This window comes from Corapipo altera, unplaced genomic scaffold (genome assembly GCF_003945725.1).
Source record: "Corapipo altera isolate COAL_440 unplaced genomic scaffold, ASM394572v1 268, whole genome shotgun sequence".
Classification (NCBI taxonomy): Eukaryota; Metazoa; Chordata; class Aves; order Passeriformes; family Pipridae; genus Corapipo; species Corapipo altera.
In genome coordinates, this window is record NW_020884901.1 from 4,683,922 (window position 1) to 4,702,828 (window position 18,907).

At 50.1% G+C, this 18,907-nt stretch overlaps 1 protein-coding gene and 1 long non-coding RNA gene across 9 annotated transcripts in view; both read right to left on the minus strand.

The window, feature by feature from the left end:
* The window catches only part of PRRC2B (proline rich coiled-coil 2B), a 45,673-nt gene extending 43,128 nt beyond the window's left edge, over positions 1 to 2,545 (minus strand). For 5 of the 8 annotated variants that reach the window (XM_027650003.1, XM_027650002.1, XM_027649998.1 and 2 more), the window contains exon 1: positions 2,407 to 2,545. The gene's annotated coding sequence lies outside the window, so the exon portion shown is untranslated. Of the gene's footprint in view, positions 1 to 2,358 lie in introns of all 8 variants that reach the window. The other 3 variants (XM_027650000.1, XM_027649999.1, XM_027650001.1) reach the window with 3 other exon arrangements.
* A 10,965-nt stretch (positions 2,546 to 13,510) lies between these two features.
* Positions 13,511 to 17,774, minus strand: LOC113950286. The gene is made up of 4 exons (XR_003528702.1): positions 17,675 to 17,774; positions 17,260 to 17,361; positions 16,930 to 17,080; positions 13,511 to 14,010 (listed from the first exon to the last, which is right to left on the minus strand). It is a non-coding gene; the product is annotated as an uncharacterized LOC113950286 (long non-coding RNA).
* Between the last annotated feature and the right edge of the window lie 1,133 nt (positions 17,775 to 18,907).

The following is an 18,907-nucleotide window of genomic DNA, read 5'->3' on the forward strand; positions in this document are numbered from 1 at the left end:
CACAGACTCTAATGCCACCCCTACCTTCAGGAGGTTGTTCCAATAAATTAGCCTTTGAAGTGAGGTTTTACACAAAGCTTTATTAAAAGGCTTTATTAAGATGTCACTATAAAGCGAAATAATTTTAATTAAAGAAAATATTTGGGAACATCACTCATATTTATTGAAACAAAAATACTTTTAAGCCCTGCATCTCCTTTCCAGCACTTGTATGGAGCATTTACTTACTTTTCCTCTTTCAGCCAGTTGGCTAAGTTGCCCTTTAAGCTCTCTTGCACACACAGAAAAATAAAAAAAAAAAAAAAGCTCAGAGTTCATTTTAAAAAAATGTACTCTAAGACCAAAATAAAATTCTCCAAATTTAGAAAAAAACAAGGCACCAAGGCACTTTATAATGACAACTTTGGAAATCTGTATCAAACACATGGTTTACTTTCTTCACCTTTTTTTTCAAGAAAGGTATCTATCAAGTCATGTAAAAATATATCTTCCTAACAGTGAAAACTGCTGAAAGCAGCCTCAAACATGTGACAGATATCTAGTTTACTCAGGCTGTGCAGAAAAGCAGACCAGTCTAACAAACAAAAAAAAAGAATCAATTTGCACTCAAGGTACTTATCAAATTAAGCACAAAATCAAAACACAGCTAACAGCAGATGTAATCACACTGGCTTGAGGAAACGTGTAATTAAAAAACCCAAAACCAACAGACACAAAGCAGCAACCTCCCATAATATTTGTGATTTGTCCGAGTATTATTTTTCATCTTAACTTTTTAACTGTAACAAGCAAAACACTAGACCATTTCAAAGAGGTCATATGGGAGAGGTCTTGTTTATCGTACCACCCAAAACACTCTGTTAACTACGAAGAACTTAAGAACTTCTTAAGCTAGAGACCTGAAAGAAGCAGCATCACCTATGATGAACACACAAAAATCTCCTGATGAGCTCCTGATAACACCCAGGCCCATTTACAATGTTTCATTTAGAGGGCAAAAAGGCAGGTAACTATTTAATCTTTTCGGTCAGAAAGCCTGAAAACATCATTTTCCATCCTCTCCCTAAATTCTACTTTCAGGATATGGTCTAGGCCTCCCTACCTCTTCCAGGTGACTTTACTCCTCAGTCCCTAGAGGAGTAGGTTTTAGGACGCTGGGGTTTAACTACCCCAGTGGCAACTGAAGGTGGAAAAGGCAGGTAAGTCTGCCAGTTTATATCTGAAAAACCTCCTCATCAGAAGCTGATTCTCCAAACTCGGGCTCAAGGCAGGGACCAGCTATTTATACACCGTGGAAGGGCCCATTCCAGTGGAGGCCTCACTTGCATCTTTTCAAGACAAGGCTTAAGCCAAACAAAACTTCCTCTATTAACCTGGATTCAGCGCTGGAAGGGGTGGGATGCCTTCCCCCTAAGCAGAGGATGTAGACACTGCAATGTGCTTATACTTTATACCTGTTCCTAGAAAGAAACGAAATTACCAAAGTCCTGAACATCTATGTTTATTTTACCTTATCACCCCGAACACCATTAACATCAATATACAAACATTTCATAAGATGATACTCGGTGAGTGTCTCACCCTTTGCACGTTCAGAAGACTGAAACAAAACAAAACAACTTTCCTTACAAACCCCGCAACTCCCAGCTCATTCAAACCCCTTTCGGCAGCTCTGACTTGGGAGATCAGGGGGTTTTTGTCACAACCAACACGACTAAAACCACCCCCCCGTGAAGATGCTCAGCACGAGTCCCGGGACCCGCATTAGGAGGGCACAGCTGCTCCCACCCAGAGATGAAAAAACTCCTTCCTGGACAAAAAAAAAAAATAACCCTAAAACATCTTTTCAAACCTACCGAACCAGCTGGCCCAGCGCACAAACTCCCTCCTCGCTCCCCCCCCTCCCGGCCCAGCCGCATTTCGGCCTCAGCAGCCCTTTTGTAGCTCCCGCACAATAACAAACCGGCCGAGCCTTCTGGATGCCACCCCCCCCCCCCCCCTCGTTTTTTTGCGACCCCCACCGCGCGCCAAAAAAACCTTTGTGTCACACTCCAGACGACCAAGAAAAACAACCCGCCTTTGCGGCAGGGACCCCCCGGCCCGGGGGGCTGGAGCCCGGACAAGGGGCCCCGAGGACGGGGATCCCGCCGGGGATGGGCCCGGGCAGGCCCCGCACAACAACCACGGGCGGCCACGAACCGCGGGGGTCCCCCCGCAGCCGGCCCGAGGCGAGCAGGCCGCGGGGTGCCGCAGCCGCTGGCCCCGGCTCCATTTTAGCGCTGCCTCGTCCCACCTTCCCTCTCCCTTCCCCTCCCTCCTCTCTTCTCCTCTCCCCTCCCTCCCCCCGGCCCCACTCACCGCCCCGAATATCCGCGGCCGCCGCCGCCGCCGGCCCCCGATACCCACCTGTGGTGGTGGCGGGGAGCCGGGGGTGCCTGCGGAGCCGGGTGCGGGGGGGCGATGGGCGCGGGGCGCGGCGGATGGCGGCGGATTGCGCGGGGCGGCGGCGGCGGCTGCGGCCGATCCGGGCACTCGCTGCCTCCTCCTCCTCCTCCTTCTCCTCCTCCTCCTCCTCCCGCGGCCCGGCCCGCGACCAGCACCGCCTGCAGGGCCCCGCCGGTACTGCAGGGGCGGCGCAACATGGAGCGGGAGGAGGAGGAGGAGGGAGCAGGGACGAGGGGCTGCTGGAGCTGGGCTAGCGGCGGGCATGAAGGTGGCGAGGGGTCTGGAGCATCTCTCTGAGGGAGCTGGCCTGGCTAGTCTGGAGAAGGCTCATTAGTGCATATAAGTATCTCAAAAAGGGGTGTTAGAGGATGGTGCCGGACTCTTTCCAGCAGTGCCCGGCGTCAGGATGAGGAGCAATGGCCATAAACTAAAACACAAGGATACGGGTTTTTTTCACTTTCACTTCAATATGAGAAAGAATTTCTTTATGTCGAGGGTGGCAGAGCACTGGAACAGGCTGCCCAGGGAGGGCGTGGAGTCTCCTTCTCCGGAGACATTCAAAACCCACCTGGACGTGTTCCTGTGTCACCTGCTGCAGGTGACCCTGCGTGGGCAGGGAGGTTGGACCAGATCATCTCCAGAGGTCCCTTCCAACACTAATGACTCTGTGAGCTCCCTTCTGCGAGACATGGAGCTCCTGGAGCAGGGCCAGCAGAGGACATTGAGGATGACTGCAGGACTGGAGCATCTCTCATATGAGGAAAGGCTGAGGGAGCTGGGGCTGCTCAGCCTCAAGAAAAGACCACATTAATGTGTATAAACATCTTAAGGGGGGTGCCAAGAAGATGGAGCCAGACTCTGCTTTGTGGTGCCAACCACATGGCCACGAGGCAATGGGCAGAAACCAATGCCTAGGAAGCTCCACCTGAACACAAGGAAGAACTTCTTCACTGTGCAGTGACTGTGCTCAGGAACAGGTTGCCCAGAGAGGGTGTGGAATCTCCCCAATGGAGATATTCCACCCAACAGCCACCTTGGTCAGGCTCCACAGTGCTGGAGGAGACCCTGAGATCATCACTGTCGGGGTTTCCATAACGACGTATAGCCCATAGTTTTATAGGTGTTATACATATAGTTATATGTAGTCCTTACAACCACCCCAGCTTGAGGCACCTGGGGCTGTCTCCAGAGGGGTACCAGAGCCTTTTCCCTCATGTTTTGGTGACCCCAGTGAGAGCCATGGGGTGATGTCAGGGACATTGGGTGACAACAGGCCTGTGGGGATTTCTGTCCAGCCTGAGTGGGACCAGAAAACTCCAGCAAAGGTGCCTGGTGTTCTCCCCTGGTTTCATGGGCAGCAAGTTCAAAGGAAGAGCTGCCCCTTGGAAGGACTTCAGTCCAGAAATATCTTTTAATTTGTTCTGTCATTAAAGATGATGGAAATTAATGTAGTAGAGCAAGGCAATCACTCCTCTTCCAAGACAGTCCACAGAGCCATAAAATACCAGTAGCCTCACAGGCAAATACAGTCCCTGATCCAGATGAAAAGAGCTTCAGGTCAACACAATGGGAGCAGCAGTGCTGGCAAGAAATTGGCACTAAAGATAGTGTTGTAAAAGTTGCTGCAAAGTGCAGTTCCTCTGCACAGGGAATCTTTTATAGCTTGGAAGATGTGGTCTCCTTGGACACAAGGACAGAGCAGCCTCCCTTTGATTCTCCTTCCCTGTAACACACACACACAGGTGTCTGTCAGTGTGACATTTGGTGACAAAAGGCTAGACAAAATGCAGGTACACATGCATTTATTTCTTAGGGACTGTCCAACAGTTCACAAAAACGGTGCACACACACATATATATTTATGTATGTGAGTGTGTGCATAATACATATGAGACAAGCACCTGGGCAACTGCTGGCCTCATGTAAATGCACTCATTACCTTATTCATGGGTCACCAGTCATGTGCTGTCACCTCATGTCCTTGCCCATGAAGGGAAAGTGGCTTCAGAGGGATTTTGCAGCACATTTCCCTGGTGTAAGAAATGCTGCAGGCAGAAAATTTCCCACCTCTCTCCAGGTTACAAGAACAGTGTAAGGCCAGGCACCTAGATCACTGCTCATGAGAAATGTGTCTAATCTCAAACAGTCATCAAGAGTAAGGCAGAGGGAGGAAATGCATGAACAGCTTTTTGGACCATATGTGGTGTTCCTACAGTTGATCTGCTATTGAAGTTGCCAGGCACTGAGCTACCAAGAGATGCACCAGCGCTGCTGAAAACCATCATCTGGTTGTCAGATCCTCTCCTTTTCTAGATATCAAAGCATTACACTACTCCTGCCCCTTTGGTGTCTCATCTCATCTTTCCAGCAGTGCCTTTTTCTTGACTAGGGACAGGAGGCCCTCCACTTCTTTCCTTATGGGAACCCACCCTCCTTCCTGACATTACCAAACTCCCGCTCTCCCAACTCACTTGGCACTCGTTAGTCTGGTGCGTTTAGTTTTTCTTCCTTCATCAGTCAGACAAGTACACACAAATAGCTCTTCTGCATTTGCTTCCTGCCCATGCAAACCTCATTATCCTCCATGAGAGCAGTTACAGGTCAGCCACACTTCTGAAGGGTGCCTCTGGTTTGGACTCCTGCTTTTCTCATCCAACCACCTCGCTCTGCAGGACCATGTGGGAGAGCAAACCATCTTGTTCTGTGCTTTCTGTTTAACATCAAGCGCCCAAAGGCATTAACACTGCCCCTGGAGAGGTCAGGAATGTGGGATCCCCTCACTCTCAGTGACTCACACAGCCACCTACAACCCCGCCATCAGCGGGTGACTCACACAGGTTTGTCCAGGTCAGCGTTGTGCACACCTGCTGCTGTAATAAGCAGTTCTCCAAAGGTCTCCTGTGCATCTCCAAGGCAACAATCCAGGGCCAAGGGAATAGACACGCCAATTAAAGAAAAAATTAATGCAACCTGTTGTGGAGATCAAAAGGCTGAAGTAAACAAATGACAGACGACTGTACATTCATTACCAGGTGTGTACACTGCAGTCCCCATGAGCTCCTGGCTTTTCCACCTGTGCCCAGCAGTGCACCAGGGGCAAATCTGTGGAGCTCTGCAAGTCTCCTGGCTCAGGTCAGAATTGAGGCTCCCTTGCCTCTCCCTGTTTAAAGCTGGGCATGACCTGAATAGTGAGAGGACATAGGCAAGAGTGTGGCTCCTCTGCATCCTGGTCCACTGCATTTTGGTCCGTGGGGACACTATCAGACCTTGGCATAAGGTGAGGAATTTCTGTGCTGCTCTTCAAAAGACCTGCACTGTCTTTCACCTCCCTGTTTATAAACCAAAATAACTGGTGTAAGATGAAAGCTGGTGGGATTAGACCCACAACAGAGTGCAAGGGAAGAGTGTCAACAGCGAGGAGAGATTTGTGCAGAGACTAAAGAACGGTTTTCAGCTGAATGAAGTTCAATGCACAGTTCTATGCAGAATCTATTTTGGAAGGACTGCTCACCCATTCTGATTTTTTACCTGCTCCAGAAATCTTGGAAAACTATCCCTGGACAAGAGAGTCAAATTAGTCCTCTTCCCAGGACTAATTACAAGTGAGAGCAGCAATCCTGCTGTGTTCCTTCCACTAGTGAAAAATCCTGTGAAATAGAAAATACCCATTGCAGAGGACTTACAGCATCTACAGCAATGTCTTGTGGTATAAGGTCTCCTAGAAATAATAGAATTTCTATTACATGCTACAGCTTCTACAAAATTGGACCAATCCATTGGTCCCTGCCCATGCCTTGCATGACATAGGGTGATTTACAGCCTAAATGCTCCAGTGCCATTTTGCTAACATTTTGCTCAGCTGTAAAAGGCAGCCTGCACCACAGGACAGGGCCTTACTGACCTCACAGTCATTCACAAAACTCCACAAACCCTTTGGAGAAAGCAAAGTAATCCTGCTCTGTTCCCCGTTTACCAGCACACGTTTACCTTACCAGGTCGGGTCACAATCCTTCCAGCTTTCCATCTGCCTCAGACAGCAACCAACATCAGCTGCTGCAGAAGAAACATGCAATGGCCAGTTGTGGAATAAACTGTTCAATGGAGAATATGTTTTCTAATCCCATGAGGTAGGAGCTGGTTTATGCCCTAAAGCATGAAAATCATTTCAAATTCAGTTGTGTCTAAATCAAGAATGCCTCATGCCTGCACTGACTTCATTAGCTCATCTGAACCAGCTACAGGGAAATTCAAGCCTCCAACTAAGTGAACAGGGCCTTAGGACCCAAAACCCAGTCAGCAAGAACATCAGTCGAGTTGAGCTGTCATATTTGAGAGGTGGGAGAGAAGACATGAGTAGCTCTGGCAGTTCTCTGTAATCCCATGTATGAGGCTGTGTTATCTAAATATAAGGAAATGCTTTGAAAGCCAGACCTCAAAAACAGTAAAGGGACATTGGGTCTGAAACATAAAAGACTTATTTTTCCCCTCTTATTTAAGATCTAATATCAACAGAGATGTTTTCATAAACTTGTTTTTTAAGAAGAATAGAAATATGTTCTGATGAGAGAGGAAGCTGAAGCCTCTCACCTCTCTAAGTTGAAGAGAGAGTACAAAATACTGGGAATGGGAAAACAGTCAGAAAACCCAGGAATCTTGTCCTTTACTTCAAACTGAGTTAATTGTGATCAGGGAAAGCAAAAACTGCAACCCTACACTCACTCTAACTCACACTAACTTATGGCATGGCCCCTCTGTGCATCTGTTTTAAGTATCTGGTGTGTTGTGACACAATTATGAGGGCTTTGCTTTCAGAGTCAATTTGTAGAGTCTCATAGATTTTTATCCCCCAGCATCTCTTGAATAGCTGACCCATTCATAGGATATCCAGCCTATCTCTGGCCTAGAGATCGCTGAACCATTGTTTGTATGAAGATTTACCTTACAGGTGGGTGTGAAAAGAAGTGCTTTTGTTCTGATGATCCCATTCTCACTCTCCACCAAATCTCACCATTGAGGCAGGACAAAGCCACTGACTCCAGTTCCTACTGTAGGAGACTGGGTACCCCCAGTTATGGTCTTATTTGCCATTTTTAACCCTTCCTGCCCAATTGCACAGGTGAGAGCAGATTCAAGTAGTTACTTATTGCCTCTTCTAGCTACTGGATCAGGTAGAGGCCGTTTCTTTTCCTTATTCCTTTGCAGCCCATGGGATTTGCAAGCTCTGTATGAAAACGAGATGCCATAGAAGTGTTTGTTTGCCAGGCTATTGTTTGTCCTTTTAAAGGCTGCAGACCCACTCCATTCTTCATGAGCAAATGCTGGCTGCCTGAACAACAACCCAAAATGCCTATTTAAGGCACTAAAAAAAGAAATCGTTTAAACCAGAGCTGATTAAAAGGAAGAAACTATTCTTCCAGTGAGAAGCGAATTGCTTTCAGCTGGCTTGAGCACTGAGCTTTGCTTGCAACAAGAACCAAATACCAGTTGTCTGATATTGCAAGTATTTTGGAGGCACTTCATCAGTCATGACTTCAGTTTTTCCTTGTGCATAACTGCAAAACAAGTCTTCTGCTTCGGCTCATCCTATGATTTTTCCTTTGGCTGTGCTGTTCAGAAACTAGCAAGGCTGTTCTTTGGGCAGCTTTTAAAGCCCAGCCTTTCTTACTACATCCACTTGGAAGCCCTCACACAGCCTTAGTGCTTAAATAGCAAAAGGTTCAAGCAAAAAGTCAAGAAACACCACACATCTTTCTCACAATGTGCCAGCTTGTGTTCTTCAAAAGATTCCAAAGATTGTTGGTGACATGCTGAGTTTTCAACACATTGAAAAAAAGAGGAGAAAACAGGAAGATGGAGGTGCAAGTACTAATGTTTCGTTGGGCAAAGACCTGTTTTTTTCAATGCAACACTCACTTCCAGAACACACTGAACAGCACTTCTAGAAGCACCTGCTTTTTTCAGTTAGCATCTCTTTTTGCTCTATCAAAGCCCACATTTTTCAAAGAGGTTGGAAAAAAAACCTTAGACAAAAAAAGGCATCCAGTTATTTGGTGTAGGGTCCTAGAAGGTGTATCTCAAAACCCAAGGAATATTTCTGAGAAAGGTAAAACATTCCTGTGTCAACCTTTCTGACTCCTATGACAATTCGTAGGCAGATCACTGGATTATACAAATACAAGCTTCTTTCACTCTAAATCTGAAGATCAGCAGTTATCCCAAACAACATTAGAGACAAACCTCTGCAGAGCTGATTTAGATATTTTAGCAACAAAACCCACTTTCCCTTTAAAATGTCATTTCATTCCCTCTAGTACATTCATGAAAACTGCAGCCAACTTTGGGGACAAACTCAGTCAAATATTTGAGGCTGGAGAGAGTCACAAGACCTGCACTGACAAAGGGGGATCCTCCCAAAAATGGAAAACAAGGATAGGCAAATCCACACTTCTCCCAATTTTATTGAAGGTACCTTAAAGTAAGTGATTTTGCAATGTTGAAAATTCAGTCCAGATTTAAACTAACACATAATTTTGTTTCCTATCTTGAAGCCCTCATAACCACCATAGTTGTGGTCGGAATGTGAGTTCACAGACACGTTTGGGTTCACAGTTCCAACCTTTGACCACAACCATCCGATTCCTTCCTTCCCTGTGTTGTGAGACAGCTGTTGTTTCACAGTTCAAAAATATCTTGCTTCACCCTGCTAAAGAGAACTATCAGCTGCTTCTGAGTGCGATGAAGCTGATGAGAAGAAGTGATTTTGGTAGAGCTGCAACCCCTGCTGTAAGCAAGCCAACTCTCACTGTCCCTGCAAAGTGTGGCTCTGATCAGGGATGGGATGATCACAGCTCAGCCAGCGTGTGAATCCTGCACACTGCAGAGCAGGAATGGCAACTGCAATTAACAGGGGCTGCAGGATTCACTTCCAGAGCCCCCAGACTAAGGCTGTTGTTTGGAACATCTCCAGAGCTGCCATATTCCCTTTTTTGGGGGGAACTAATGAAATAATGCTACTCTTTAGTGAGTGTTTTTTCCTCATAACTAGATTTGTCCCTTCTGTCTCACGAGATCACACCAAGTTCCTTTTGAGTTCAGTCTCCTCTTTAATTATTAACACAATTCCTAAATATTTCAATGGGTGCTAGCTATGTCTGCTCAGGAAAACACAGCGTTTGCTCCAGTGCTCCATCCACCTCTGGCCCCTCCATCCCTGTGTCCTGCCGGGGGCCCTTCGGGAACAGCCGCACAGCTCGGGGTGGGATGAGGGCACAGGGCACAGCTCCCGGGACACGGGGGTGGGTCGCAGGACCCGGGGCATCTCCATCCCGGGGGCTGCTCCGGGCCGCCCCCCCGGGGCCGCGATCCCGGGCGGCGGCGACATCCCGCCTCGTCCCCACTAGATGGAGCGACAAACCCAGCCTGGAGCCGCCGCCGGGCGAGTCCCGCTCCCCCCAGCATCCCAAGTCCCAGCTGCGGGGTCCCCCGGTGCCCGGGGGGCTGCGAGTTTCGCCCCCACCCCGTAGTCCAGTCCCAGATTGCATCATCACCACAGTTTTGCTGAATGTGCCATTCTTTCCCCTGCCCCAGCTTGTCTCCAAAGGACCTGAGCCTCCTCTGCTTTGCCCTTGCAATCCTGGGAAGAGGAGCATGGGCAAAGGCAAAGGCTGTGACCACAGAAGAGGTTCAGCAGAGACAGATGGAAACCTGGTGGCTGGCAGATCCCATTCTGTCCAAATAGACAGAGGGACCAAGTGCCACCAGGGTCTGGACACACCTGATGTGTCCCAGCCCGGGGAGGGGGCAGGTGGCAGTGATGATGCTACACTCCAGGAAGCCAAACTTCCCTGAGCTGCAGCCTGGACCAGGACTGATCTTAGGTACAAAAACCAGAGGATCTGAGACAAGGGTGTGATGAGTCTGACTTCAGCAGCACCAGCAGCCTCTCCTGTGCTGCAGGAGGTGCAGAGGCCTCGGGGTCTCTCCAGACTCCTCCACAAGCCTCACAGCACTCCTGCCCAGCCCTGTGGGTGGGGATGGGGTGTGGGGGCTGGCAGGAAGGAGCCCTTGTCCTTGCCCAGGTATGCATCTCACCTCACCACGGAGGAGAGCCAGGCAGTGCCAGGGCTGGCAGGCGCTGCAGTGGGAGCACAGCCAGGGGGTTATTAATAACCTGCTGAGTCAGGGGGGGCTCTTGGGTTTCAGGATCACAAGACACAGACGCCGAGTGGCTCAGATGGATCTCCCTCGTTCCTACTTTTTACATTGACAGGAACAACTGCTAACCCAGCCTTGCTCTATCTGCAGGGCAGCCTGGCCCCATCATGAAAGTCACTGTGCCCAGCAGGGATACAGGGTGAGGACTGGAGCTGCTACGTCCCCAAAATACAAGAGCTGCCCTAAAGGAATTAAACAAGGAGGGCAAAGCTGATCAGTGTTGATCAGCTGTGTTAGGAGATAGCAGCCATACCAGCCCCGTTCCCACCAATATAATCAAACTACATCGGGGAGGGAAAAATGAGTACCACAGACTTCCCATCCTGCTTCCCTGCAGGGTCCTTTCTGCAACCCCCAAAAACGCTGGGCCTGGCATGCTGCTCCTACCCAAAGGGATGGAGGCAAGGAGCTTGTGAAATGCAAAGAGAATTTGGAGAATCTTGCAGACACGCACATTGTACTGTCTAATTCCAAGAGTTTTGCAGGGGGTGAAAAGCCTCAGGGCAGCTCTAGCAAGCATGAGACAGGATCAGCTCTCCCAGCATCGTCCCATCCTGGCTGCTACAGGTCACCTGGGTTCCTCTTCAAGCTCTTGACATCATCAAACAGACAGGCTGAGGTCTGTTCTGGGATGGCAACTCCTTATGCACCGCTATGGAAAAGTAGTCTGTGATGTGGAACAGATTAACTTTCAGATGCAGCAGCCCATGGTAGCATGCATTCCAACCGAGCAGTTTCTGCAGCAAATACTGTGCAAGAGCAGCTGGAGTGGCAAAAGCCATCCCCAGGTCTGAGGCTGCCCCTCAGGGGTGCTGTCAGAGCAGTGGAGGTGCAAGGACCCCTCACATGCACAGGAGCTCCCATCGCTCACTGCTCTGTGTGCTGGGATCCAACTCCCTGGAGCTCTTTAGGGCCATACAACACACTGGTGTGGGGTTGCTGCCCTGTGGTTTTGCCTGGCCCCACTCCCCTTTCCCCATCCTACCCACGGGAGTGCTGGAACACCTACTGGAAGGGAGAGGACCCCTGCTTTTGCTGGCAGTGTGCTCTAGGCTGGCAACATCTCCACCAGCTATTTTTCCACCCAGGACAGGACAAAAATAAGTCCGTCCCACCCCTCCCCAGCAGCTGTTACAGACATCACCCCGGCCACGCTGGGGTTCCCTGGCCCCTCTGCTGTCACAGTGCTCAAACCCCAGCGCCTGCAATTGCTGTTGCTGTAGCTGCCACTTGCAGTGGCTGAAATAAGTGAAGTGCTGAAGCTCTGCTGTGTCCCCGGAGAGGTCTCATTTGGTTGTATCAGGCTGCCTGAGCTGCTGAGCCCCGTTCATTTCAATTAGCCCGAGAGCTCTCCAATCCTATTTACCTTTATGAATGTGTGAGCATCTCGCTGCTTCCCACAGCAGTGCAGATTAAAGGGTGAGTGAGGAATACATGCCATGTGATATCAGACAATACACCCGTTGCGAGGCCGACCCACAGCAGTGTATTTCCTGCAGTGAGTAAACTGAGACACAGATAAAGCTGTATGGAAGGGACACCGAGCTGGGAGCAGCCTGCAGGGATAACCCACAGATTAGCCCCAACCCAGTCTATGCCTTTTGGTTTTAAACAAAGCACTTTACCTTTCAGGCGATGCATCTTTTGGCAGATAAAAGATGCATTTCTTGGCAGAAAAGCCTGGAAAGGCTGTAGTCCCACAAGACTCCTTTTTGACTAGGTGCTCCCTCCCAGCAGGACCTGCCCTTAGGTCCATGTTCCTCACTTGGATTTTAACAATCATTTACCATCTCAACACATTCCAACACTTAAATAGGCTCCTTGAGAGGGAGAGATAAGGTATCAGCTTTCCGGTTCATCTTGCCAGTCTGTCTGCAGCAGATAAGCATGTTGGGCAGCAGGAAAAAGGTTATCTAGAAAGGAAGCTGAGCAACGGTTGCTGTTGTTGCAGGAGGCTTTGAAAAAAAGTCACCCCACCAGGAATCCCACAAGCCATACAAGCCCTTCCCGGCGGGACATGATTGATGGTTGGAGTCCAGCTGTGCCTTCCTCCCGGGGTGGGAGGCATCTTCCCATCCGGTGAGGGCAGAGCTGCCGAGGTCTTGCTCTCCCAGGGAAGGTCACACCAGAGGCAGGTGCCCAAAAACCTGTTGCTTTCCCTCTCTCCTGCCCTGCCCCTGCTCCAAGGAGCAGCAACTGGAGGGGTTTGGGTTGGTGTTCCTGCTGCCCCTTCAGCACATTTTGAATGTTTATGGGCTGAGGAATCTAAAAGAGGGAACTTTTCTGCCCAAAGCTGAGGAACTGCTGTTCTGAGTTGTGCATGGGGTCCCTGGAAATCAGCACTGATCTCTCACCCATCAGCAAGGAGCAACAATAGGAAAGAGTTTCAGAGAATTCCCAGCCTTTCTTAACCCAAGTATCACTTTGCTTTTGGGGATGGGAGAGGAGAAACAAGCCAATTTACCACCTAGTGAAAGATGTGCCTTTGTGATTTTATCTTCCCACCTGTACTTTGCTTGTTTGCAGATGTAGAAATTATCTCTGTCAGCTAGAAAAAAAACCAAACCAAACCGCACCAAACCAAAAAAAAAAAAAAAGAAAGAAAACAAAGAATAGAAAAAACATCCATTTACAGTCAAATTCCCAGACCCTGCTTTCTTGTTATCACCCAGGGACAAAAGACCCCGGGTTGCAGACCTGCTGGTTCAGGAAATGTTCTGAATCAGGGACTGCAGAACGATAACTGGAGCAAATCCTGCCAGGAAGTGCTCTGAATCCACTCAGCCAGGAAGTGCTCTGAATCCACTCAGCCACCTTCTCTTCCCTCTGGATCTGCCACTTCCCTCCCAAGACATCCTCACCGCATCCCTCCCCATGCCCCTCTATTTTGCTGATTCCCATTAATCTGTGTTTTATATAACCCCTGGCTTGTGCTGGACACAAAAGTGATGCATTACCATGCTATTAATACACAACCTAGGGTTTAAGATTTAGAGAACATAAAACTCCCTTTGCAGCCAGGGGATGCAATCCATGACAAACCAGCACTGGCAGCTCCAAGGTGCAAATCCCAGTGGAGAGAAGGCATCAGCTCTGGGTGCAGTGGACCCACACTCAGGTATCAGAGGCTGATTCCCTAATCACAACTGCTTTGAGTGTGTCTAAGTACTGCACAGCTCCTTGGCTGGAAGCAAACATCACCAAATGTCCAGGGCACTCTGGGCTCTGGGCAAGTGTTTCGTGAACATCCATCACTGTAGCTCTCAGCTTCTGTTCCCACTGCTCTTAATTTAATTAATTTCTGCAGGTCTGGCTTTTCAGCACTGATGGTCTTGCACAAAGCTGCTGGTCCTGGGAGAAGAGAGGAAGTGAGAGAGGGTCCCATGGGCAAGGTTGTACTGAGGGGATGGGAAGTCAGGGCAGGTTCTGGTGAGTGGAAACCAGCTACACCTGTTTGAAATGCATTAGAAAAACTGAGAGATATCCCTGTGCAAAGCCCACCCCATCCTTTGGAGAGGCTCAGAGGAACCACACTGTAAAGTGAAGAGCACTGGCATTTCCAATGGCCCTGAGCCCACACGCTGGCCAGCAACATTTGCCACAGGGCTCCTACACCTGACCCCACTCACCCACTTGCTCTGGAGCCACCTGGGTGCTTGAACCAATTTGTCCCAACACTGCAATTAGCAGTTCATCACGGCCAAAGCGCTGTAATACCACCCAGCCTGCTAAGAAGCAGGTATTTTCCAGGGGAAGCCCTGCTTTTGGGCGCTGCAGAGGGGCTCGGGCACCGCTCAGCCTCGCTCAGGCTGTGAGAGGTTAATGGATTTCAAGCGACTCCTGTGATTAACTTTTCCTAAATCTCCAATTCTTTCGTGCTTTCTATTTTTATAAAAAAAAAAAAAAAGGGAGGGAGGCGGTATTTACAAGGGATTTTACTCAAATAATGAAATAAATGTGATCAGCCGAGGGACCTTTAATCCGCTTTGACTCTTGCGTCCTGGGGAACGAAAGAGCACGAAGACCTCTGCTGCTCCCAGCGAGTCCCAGCGAGGCAGGGAATGAAACAACCCCATCCCTGCCTGTCTGGAGGGCAGAGCCCCAGCAACACCTTAAATCAAGCACTATATGCAGACATAGGCACATCAGCCAGGGACTCTGGGGTCAACACGAGAGAAAAACATTTGCAGTGTCCATCCTGGGGTGAACTACAGCCACACCTGTGCTACCACGGGGAGACCTTGTGTAACAGCCTTCCTAATTCCCCCTGAATCCTCAAATCCACCAACCTGCCCTCCAAGTCCATCCAACCCGCACTGCCCCCCCATCAGCTGCCTCATCCTGGGAAGGACACGGATCCCAGGGACAGCACAGAGGACCCTCCATGACGGAGAGGGCAGCACAGCCCTGATGTGTGAAAGGGTTTGTCCCACCTTCCTTTCAGCACAACCCCAGCCACAAATGTACAAAACAGCTTGTTGGAAAAAAAACACCAGCTTAGGTTGAGGAGGGGAGAACTAAACACCCCAGCCGTGATTCCCACATATGCCCGAAGATATAATCCAGATTTGCTACTTGCCCTGACCCTGGCACCCTTTTTTTTTTTTTTTATTTAATAAATTAAAATCTCTTTTTGCTGCTGAGCATAATCAGCATTAGGGTGAGGGGAGGAGGGGCCTTTCACTGTCTGCCAAAGAATCACAAACCAAATCACTGTCACCACAGCCTGGGACTCTCCCTGTGGCACTTTGGGAGTGCTGATGGCAGCAGCCCCCATCCCATGGGGGTTGAGATCCCTTGGCTGATCACATTTATTTAATTATTGCCTCCTCTAAGGCACTTTCTTAATTAATCTGCTAGATGAACTGAAAGGCAGAAGATGCCATGGTCAGGGTTTGTTTGTTCCTCCTGGTTGGAAAGGTCTTGGCTTGGAAGGATCACTCCTCCCAGGCCTCATGCTGAGCCCTGCATGGATGAATTTGGGGATCTAAAGGTTCAGGGAAAACACTCACATTCCTGGGCAATCCTGAGGGAGCTCAAACCATTTGGCCTTTTGCCTCCCCACAGCCATATGACCATGGTGAGCACACAGCAGACCAGTGTCCTGCTCTGGCTCACCCAGGACGGACGGGGCCAAATCTCTGCATGAGCATCAGCAGGAGCTGCAGGAGAGTGGAGAATGAGGCATAAACATGCCTCAGCCACTGGCTTACATGTAACACATGCCTGCAAAACCCACTGGTGTTTCTCAGAGCCACTGCTAAATCCAGTGGAGAGCAGAGCCAGGTGATGCTCCAGCACATTACACAAAAGGCCACATTCTGACAGCGCTGCTGGGGCTGAGACCCAGCCCTATCCCTCTGACACCTTCTGAGGGGGGAGAAAACCCTCCTCAGACCACAGGGCTTTATGGACAGGCAAGCTGCACCCATGCTACTCCTCACAAGCAGCAACCAAGGGCTGAAAGGCAGATGGCATTCACACAGCTCTAGAGCCAAAGACCCGGGTGACTGTCCTTTCCCTCGCATTGCTGTGCCCTTCTTGCCTCTGATCTGGCCCTGGAAATCTGTGAGTGCAGCACTGGGCATGGAATCCCTCCCCACGCTGCCTCCTGGCTCCCCCAGCACAGCCCAAGGTCATGTCACTGGGACTGAAAGCTGAGGACAGTCGCCGCAGGTTGTACCTTGTCGGTGGCAGAGCCGGGTTGTTCTGTCACTGCTCCCCACATGCCCCTGCCCACACAGTTGTGTCCCAGAGGGGCTGGGCTGAGGGACTCCTGCCTCCCTCCTGGAGGTGATATGTAGCCCAGCCACAGTCTGTCCTGCTTGTTGGGTGACAGGGACTGGCAGGGACAGGGGACACGGTGCCCGCCATCCCTCACTGTTGCTATAGAGACAGAAGCTGCTTTTCTCTGCAGAAACGCCCTGCTTGTTTCTGAGTGGTACCTTCGGCATGGCAGCAGCTGGAGAGAGGGACATGGGATGGCTTGCCTTGCTGGGAGGGCAGCCATGGCCAAGGCAAGGCTCTGCCAGGTCTTTCCCAGTGCCTCTGTGCCCAGATCTACACTCACCTTGTGGGGCCTTTCCCCAAATCCTCCCTGCAGCAAGAACGGAGCACTGGGATCCCCCACTCTGGGCACTGAAGTGCTGGGGGAGAAAAGGGACACAGGCTACAGGAAGGCTGAGGAGGAAAACTCCCCAGAGAAACTCTGTGTGGGAGAAAGTCTCATCCTGTGAATCCCAGCTTACCCCCTGGATCACCCCAACTCACCTCTCTCTGCTCTCCTGCCTTGCTTTGTAACCACGAGCTGGGGTGAGACCAGCTCAGCTGATCTAACCCACCATGGCAGTTTCTCCAGGCCACGCTCTCCTGATCACACCAGCAAGGACCAGGATAACTCCTCCAAAGCCATGCTGCCGTCCTGGATATACCAGCAGAAGATAACATAAGTGCAAGAAAACCCTAACCCAGCAACACGCTTGTAGATTCATCCAGCCTATTTGCAAAGGTTCAGTAAATCCTGGAAATACAAAGTGAGAGCTTCCCACAAAGCCATCAGGGCAAAGTCCTCCCCTGTTCCCTATCCCTTCAGGAACCCACCATCTCCAGCTACACGTAGGTGCGTCACACGCCATCAGAGCCCAGTGACGTGCCTCCATCCTTCCTGGGGGTGAGGATAAACTCTGCCAAGTGCAACAATGCCTGGAGGGAAGAAAAATCACCACAGCTCACTTCTTCACATAAATCTTCGCAGGAGAAGGATATTGGCAAAGAGAAGCCCTGAGGGAGGGCGGCACATCTCTGCTCCCACCTGCAGCAGCAGGAGGGGAGCTGGGCAGCACCCACCACCCCCCGCTGCTGCACCCGCTGCTGCACCAACCTCCAGGGAGAACCACTGAGACCCTGAGCTCTCCCCTTTCCTGAAAAAAACCCAGTGACAGCCCTTCCCAAGGGACAGCCCATCCGTGAGCTCCGTGGGAGGCTCGTCTTCAAAGGACATGGTCTCCTTCCTCACCACGCTTCTGCTCCAGCCTCGGAGCCGGCAGCGCGGGAAGTCAGCAGCTCCCAGGGCTCTGTGCTGACATCCCAGCTGGAGACGCATGCCAGGGATGGATTATCTGTTTTGCTTCTTTTCATATTAATCATCAAAGAGTAACAAATGTCAGCAGCTTGCAGCAGCCATTATCTGAATGTCTTCTTCTCACCAGCTCCTGTAGGAAGCTGCTCAACATGCAGGGAGAGATTACAGCGCCAGACCCAGCTGGTTGCTCCCTGGCCTTCAAAGCCAGGTGCATTTTGTTCACTTGGGATAGACGGGAGGGCAGGGATGACAGGATCCCTCCATTCCGCAGGATTCGTCCAGTCAAGGAACGTGCTGAGTCTGGTGGTATCCATCACCTGCCAAACATCAAACTCTCTTCTAAAGACAGAGAAACCATGGAGAACTGGCACATTCTGTTAAAAATATGGGATTTTCTCATGACAGGCATGAGGCTGGATCCATTTCAGAGACACCACGTTGAGCATGGCCATCACCTGGGTAAGGATCCACCAGGTTTCAAGGCAGACACTTGTCAATAATGGGAAGGAGCAGCACCATGCCTGGGCATCAAACTCTATATTCAGTGATCTCAGACTGGTTCACAGAAAACAATTAGCTCAGGTTTGCAATCAAGGAAGGTCAGAAGTGCTCTCCTCATTTCATACAGGGTAAGACACAGAAATGTTCAGAATTAACCCCAGTAAAGGGGTTACAGCCAAGTGAGCAGAGGAGGTGCAGGGGCAGCCCTGCCTCCCTGCCCTCAGCTCACTGACATTGCAGAGTGTACCAGAAACCAGAAACAGGCACTGCTGTACCAGGCTTACCTTGAAAATTCCCATCTACCGCAGCATTTGGCATAATGATAAAATCATGGCCGTGGAGAGAAAGAAAAACACCTTTTTCTGCACATCAAGACCTGCTTTGTAAAATGAACACGATCCAGCACAATGTCTATTCATCCCCACCAGGATGAAAGTGGGCAACTTGCATGTGTCCCTCACCAGACCAAAAACTCCCCCCAGACGCTCACAGAGCAGATTTTCCTTTAGTGAGCACCCATCCAGGTCCACTCTACCCAATGCAAACCCTGTGAGCCATCACTTGCACCCCCTCAGTCAGCAAGACTGCAGGACCTGCTCCTCACTGAGTATGTATCTCAGAGCCACAGCAGGGTGGGTTTGTCCCTTCCCTCACGATAAGAACCAA